Source organism: Notothenia rossii, assembly GCF_949606895.1.
Source record: "Notothenia rossii genome assembly, chromosome: 11".
NCBI classification, from domain to species: Eukaryota; Metazoa; Chordata; class Actinopteri; order Perciformes; family Nototheniidae; genus Notothenia; species Notothenia rossii.
The window spans coordinates 47,732,611-47,738,650 of record NC_136910.1 but is presented as its reverse complement, the minus strand read 5'-3'; positions in this window follow the sequence as shown (position 1 = coordinate 47,738,650).

Sequence of the window (6,040 nt, the reverse complement as noted above, 5' to 3'; positions counted from 1 at the left end):
AGAAGCATCAATCTCATTACGCCAATCCTGATTGGCTGGTGATCTTGACGTCTACGTCAGGGAATCCATCCACCCTATAAGTAGCTTGCGCTACAACGCAGCGTCATTCAAACACCTCTTCTCGCTTCCGAGCACATCTCAAAATATCAGTAGCCGGGCTAGCTTAACTGTCCACAGACTGAACCCAAGCTAACATTCGGTCGATGGGCGCTTGCCGGTTACTTTTTGCTTTGCGGGAGATTGAATTTAATATAAACACACCAGTTAATATTGAAATCTGCCCCGCCGTTTTTTCTTTCGGAATAACGGTAGGGTTTTGATTTTTTCTTCAAACAGTAACATACCTGTTACTACTTTATCCCTCCGTGCCGACACCAAGGCAAGCGAGGATGGATTCTTCTCTCCCTCACACCAGAGGAGACGGAGATAAAAGATATTAAAACACCAGTTAATATTAAAAAATCTGCCAGCCGTTTTTCCTTTCGGAATAACGATAAGGTTTTGATTTTTTATTTCAAACGGTAACATACCTGTTACTAGCGTGTCCCTCCGCGCCGACACCCCGGCAAACGAGGATGGACCCTTCTCTCCCTCACACCAGAGGAGTCAGGGACTCGGAGGCTCGGCTCTGCGGCTGCGGGTTTAAGATCTCGGGCACGGACTCACACCAGGTCTGCTCGTCCTGCCTTGGGCTGAAACATGCCCAGGAAGCTATCGATAACCCCGGTTCGTGCAGGCATTGTGCCCGCTTCACCGTTAAGAGCCTCCGCCGACGGTTAGCGCGCCAAGCTAGCCTGTCGGGACAGGACCCCTTCATGTCCGTTGCCGGCCGGCAATCGGGACATGGTGGCGACCGCCGCGGAGATTGAGCCCCGCGCTGTGTCAGGCTGGGGCCCGGTAGCGGCAAGGGCCGCGAGAGCGGAGCCACGCGCTATGTAAAGCTGGGGCTCCGAACTGGACCTCACCGTGGTTCCACCCGCGGAGGATGTCCTGGAGCTGGACTATACGGAGGAAGATGAAGAGGATACCTCTGAGTTCTTCTTATCGGACTCGGATGAGCACGAAGATGACATCTTCGTTTCCTCTGCTCAGGCTGCAAAACCGGAGGCGATGTCCGCTCCCCCGGGCGAAAGCACACCAGCTTCGCCCTGCCTCAGTATGGACTTGCAGGCCGTGTGCCAACGCGCTGCGTCCAGGCTGGACATCCCCTGGCCTGAAGTGGCCAAGGAGACCTCCAGATCTCGCTATGAGGGGAAGACCTTGCCCCAAGCAGCGAGGATGAAGAGGTAGCTTCTCCCAGTCTTTCCAGAGATGCTGGACGAGGTGTCGGTCTCGTGGAGAGACCGCCCTTTCAGCAACAAGGCCCCAATCCAGGGTTCCTCCTCTTTGGACTGTGACGGTATGGAGAGGCTCGGCCTGCTCCGCATGCCGCCCATGGAGCCGCTGGTGGCAGCCCACCTCCAACCGCGGCTGGCTTTGGAACCGAGCAGGAACCCCACGCTACCGGCAAAGGCAGACCGCTTCCAGTCAGCAATGACCGAACGAGCCTACCGCAGCTTTGTCCGCCAGGGCGCTCAACGTCTCCTCGCTACTGACCGCCTACTTGGCGGAGCTCTGCGAGGACATGATGGTCAAACCTGAGCCTGCCGTGTGGGAAGAAATCGCAGCGATCACGGACATTTGCCTCCGTGTGCAGCGCTGTGCAGTCCAAGCCGCGGGCAAAGCACTGGGGATAATGGTTGTACAGGAGAGAGCCAGGTGGCTTAACCTGACGAACCTTCCAGACCGGGAAAAAGAGGACGTCTTGGACATGCCTATTTTTCCCGAGGGCATATTTGGCTCCGCTCTAGCTTCGATGCAGCAGTGGTGTGAGTCCAAAAAGAAGGAGGATGAGGCTCTCCAGCTTTGTCTTCCCCGAAGGGTCCAGCCGCCGCCTTCAACAGCCCCGCGGCAGTCCTTCGCTCAGGCTGCCTCACGTCCTGCCGGTTTCAAGGTCTCGAAACAGCAGAGGTCACAGCTCGCCCCGGGTCTCCAGCCCAGACACGAGGCGAGGACGAGCTGGCCAAGAAAGTCTCCGGTTCCGGCAGCAGCCGCTCAGGCACAGCCGGTCCAGACTTTCAGCCACCAGGCGAGGAAGAAGAAAAGGGCGGCCTGACAGCCTCCTCTCCTCTCCTCGATAAAGGAGCTGGGAGTTCCCTGTTCACCAGCTCCAGGAAACGTTCCAGTGTTAGATGCTCATGTGTTTTCGGGGTGCAACCATGTCCCCATCTTCCCGCCGCCTCGAGTGATGTCAGAACGTCATCCTCAAGTTCGCGCCATGAGGGAAATGGACTTAACATCAAAGACAGCAAGTTCCGCTGCCTGTTTAAGTCACACAAACACATGTCATCACTATTGTTGTTTAATAAATCATTTTCCACTGTCGTTTCCAGGCTTAAAGCCAAGGGCGCAGTCAATAAAAAAGAAAATAAAAACAATAAAAACAATAAACAATCTGAAGTCTACCCCCCTTCTAAGAGTGGCTGCTGCCTCTCTCAGAAGGCGGACGATGGACGGGGCTGTGAACGCATCACCGCCACGCGCATGCGCAGTGTTGACCGGGGTTGTCAACCTGGGGTACTAGCGTGTTCAGACACTAGAGGGCCCCCTAACACACCAAATAAAGACACAGAGGGCAGACGACAGGGATGTGACATCTCCACTTGCTTTGAGAAGCAAAAAGTGGAGGATGCTCACAGATTCGGCTTGGGTTTTCAAGACAATAGCACGGGGTTACAGACTCCAATTCGCTGTCACCCCCCCTCACTTTTCGGGCATTCTGCATTCGCAAGCCCGGGGAGAATCGGCCCATATTCTGGAGCAAGAGATTCTCTCGCTACTAGAAAAAAAGGCTATATCTACCCTCTGAACAGAGTCAGAGCGGCTTTTATTCCAAGTATTTCCTCGTTCCCAAACGGGGAGGGAACGGAATTCGGCCTATACTAGATTTGAGGGCTCTGAACATATATATCAAAAGATACAAATTCAGAATGCTCACTCAAACATCTCTGTTGCGTCTCGTGCGCCAAAATGATTGGTTCACATCAGTCGACCTGAAAGACGCGTATTTCCACATCCCAGTATATTACCCACACAGGAAATATCTGAGGTTCGCCTTTCAGGGTGTCTGTTACGAGTACAGAGTACTTCCCTTCGGTCTGTCTCTCAGCCCACGAGTGTTTGTACGGTGTACGGAAGCCGCGATAGCCCCGTTAAGGCAACAGGGTATTCGCCTGGCAACTTATCTGGACTATTGGCTCCTTCTGGTACAGTCGGAGCAAGAGGCTATTATGCAGACGAATGTCCTCGTAAAACACCTGCTCGATCTGGGTTTCGTAATAAACACAGAAAAGAGCATATTGTCCCCAGCCCAGGCTGTACTCTTCCTGGGTCTACGCCTGAATTTGGTGCCCTTTACAGCCCGCCTGTCAGCAGAAAGAGTGAAAGCCATCAGGGCTTGCCTCGCTCATTTCCGGCTACGCAAATATGTTCTCTTCAGATCATGTCTGCGGTTACCGGGGCTCATGGCGTCAGTCATCCTGGTGGTACGACTGGGACGCTGACACATGAGGGAGTTTCAGCGCTGGAGCAGGGACCTCCAACGGTCACACATAAATTATCTGGAGCTTTTAGCAGTGTTCCTCACCCTGAAACGCTTTCAGCCTTTTCTCAGGGGACATCATGTCCTCGTGAGGACAGACAACACAACCACAATATCGTATATAAACCGCCAAGTGGGTTTGCGTTCTCTCCAGTTACACACGCTGGCACGCAAACTGATCTTATGGAGCTGAGGACGTCTTCTCTCTCTGAGAGCGACGCACGTACCAGGTGTGATGAACCTCGGGGCAGATCTGCTGTCCAGAGGTGCACCACTATATGCAGACTGGACTCTACATCCAATAATTGTGAGTCAGCTGTGGGTGCGTTACGGCCGGGCCGCGGTGGATCTGTTCGCATCAAAAGAAAATGCTCAATGTCAGCTGTTCTTTTCAATGCGCGATTTAAACGCACCGTTAGGCGTGGACGCGCTCGTGCACGTTTGGCCCCCGGTCATTCTGTACGCGTTCCCACCCCTGGCTCTGATACCCCCAACTCTGGCCAGAGTGAGAGAAAAACGCCACACACTGATCCTAAAAGCTCCACACTGGCCTGCAATGTACTGGCTGGCGGAGATTGATCAGCTGCTGTGCAGACAGCCGTGGCAGCTCCCACTACGCAGGGACATACTGTCTCAGGCGGGGGGGACGATCTTTCACCCACACCCAGAGCGCTTGGCACTATGGGCCTGGCCCGTGAGTGGTACAATCTGAATACAGTGGGACTCCCTCAGAAGGTGATAAACACTATTCAGAGTGCAAGAGCTTCCTCCACCAGGTCCCTCTATGAATGTAAGTGGAGAGTGTTTGAGGAGTGGTGCCTTCAAAAGGAACACATCTCTTTTCAATGTCCTGTCGGGGTGATTCTATCATTTCTACAGGACCTGATTGATAAACACAGAGCTTTCTCTACGATCAAAGTGTACCTGGCTGCTATTGCTGCATGCCATGTGGGCTTTGAGGGAAAAACGGCTAGCCAACATCCTTTGGTCTGCCGTTTTATGAAAGGGGCTCGCAGGCTCCTCCCTGTTTCCAGGTCACTGGTGCCCTTATGGGACTTGGCAGTGGTTTTGGATGGGCTCACTCGACCTCCATTTAAACCCCTGGAAGAAGCTGACATGAAACACCTGTCACTGAAGACAGTGTTGTTACTGGCTCTGGTATCTGCCAAGCGAGTCAGTGACATTCATGTGCTCTCTGTACATCCTTCATGCACTCAGTTTGCCCCGGGGCAAACGAGAGTGTTGCTGAAGCCCAACCCTGCCTTTGTACCTAAGGTGGTTGGCTCATGTATCCCCATTGACATTGAGGCATTTCCTCCGCCACTGTGTTCCTCATAGGAACAGCGGCCGAATTTGCTGTGCCCAGTTCGTGCTTTACGCACCTATATGGACAGGTCAAAAGAGTTTCGATGCAATGACCAACTCTTTGTATCCTGGGCTAACCCTCATAAGGGCAAGCCCGTTACCAGGCAACGGCTCTCCCACTGGATTGTGGAAGCGATTGCTCTGGCTTATACGAGTCAGGGTTTGCAGGCACCAACGGGCCTGCGTGCTCATTCTACTCGTGGACTGGCTACATCCTGGGCTTTGTTCAAGGGTGTTTCCATCAAAGACATTTGTCCAGCAGCGAGCTGGTCCTCACCGCTCACTTTTGTCCACTTTTTCAGGCTAGATGTCTCTGCTCCAAGTGTGGCCCGCGCAGTGCTGGGCCCCGTGTTGAGACAGGGTTCTACCTGTTAAGTTCTGGTTGTTTTGGAATTTTCGAGATAAGCATGTCTAGCAATACGGGAGTTTCAATATCCCATAGTGAGACATCGAACGGAGTGTTATGAATGAGAACTATAGGTTACTTACGTAACCCCAGTTCTCAGGGTAACATGAAGTGAGATGTCTCACCAGACGGCCCTTCTTGCTCAGGCGAAGCAAGAAGAGGTGCTTATTTTGAATGACGCTGCGTCGTAGCGCAAGCTACTTATAGGGTGGGTGGATTCCCTGACGTAGACGTCAAGATCACCAGCCAATCAGGATTGCCGTAATGAGATTGATGCTTCTGTTTGCATACGCGTTGAGGCGCATCCCATAGTGAGACATCTCACTTCATGTTACTCTGAGAACTGGGGTTACGTAAGTAACCTATAGTTTGTTGATATGGTGAACATATCAGCAAACATTTGCTCATTTACTCATCAAGCTAATATGAAGTAACACTAGTCTTTATTTTTTTATCATGAAACTGGACACACACCAAACGCAAGACCAAAAACCGCTCTCTTTTACCTCGGCTTCTGTCTCTACCAACTCATGAGATAAATATCTCCGTGTTAAGCAGCTAATTGGCTAACTATGTTCCCTAGCTAGTTGCTAATTGTATATGTCTGCAGTCAGTGATAATAAGCCAGT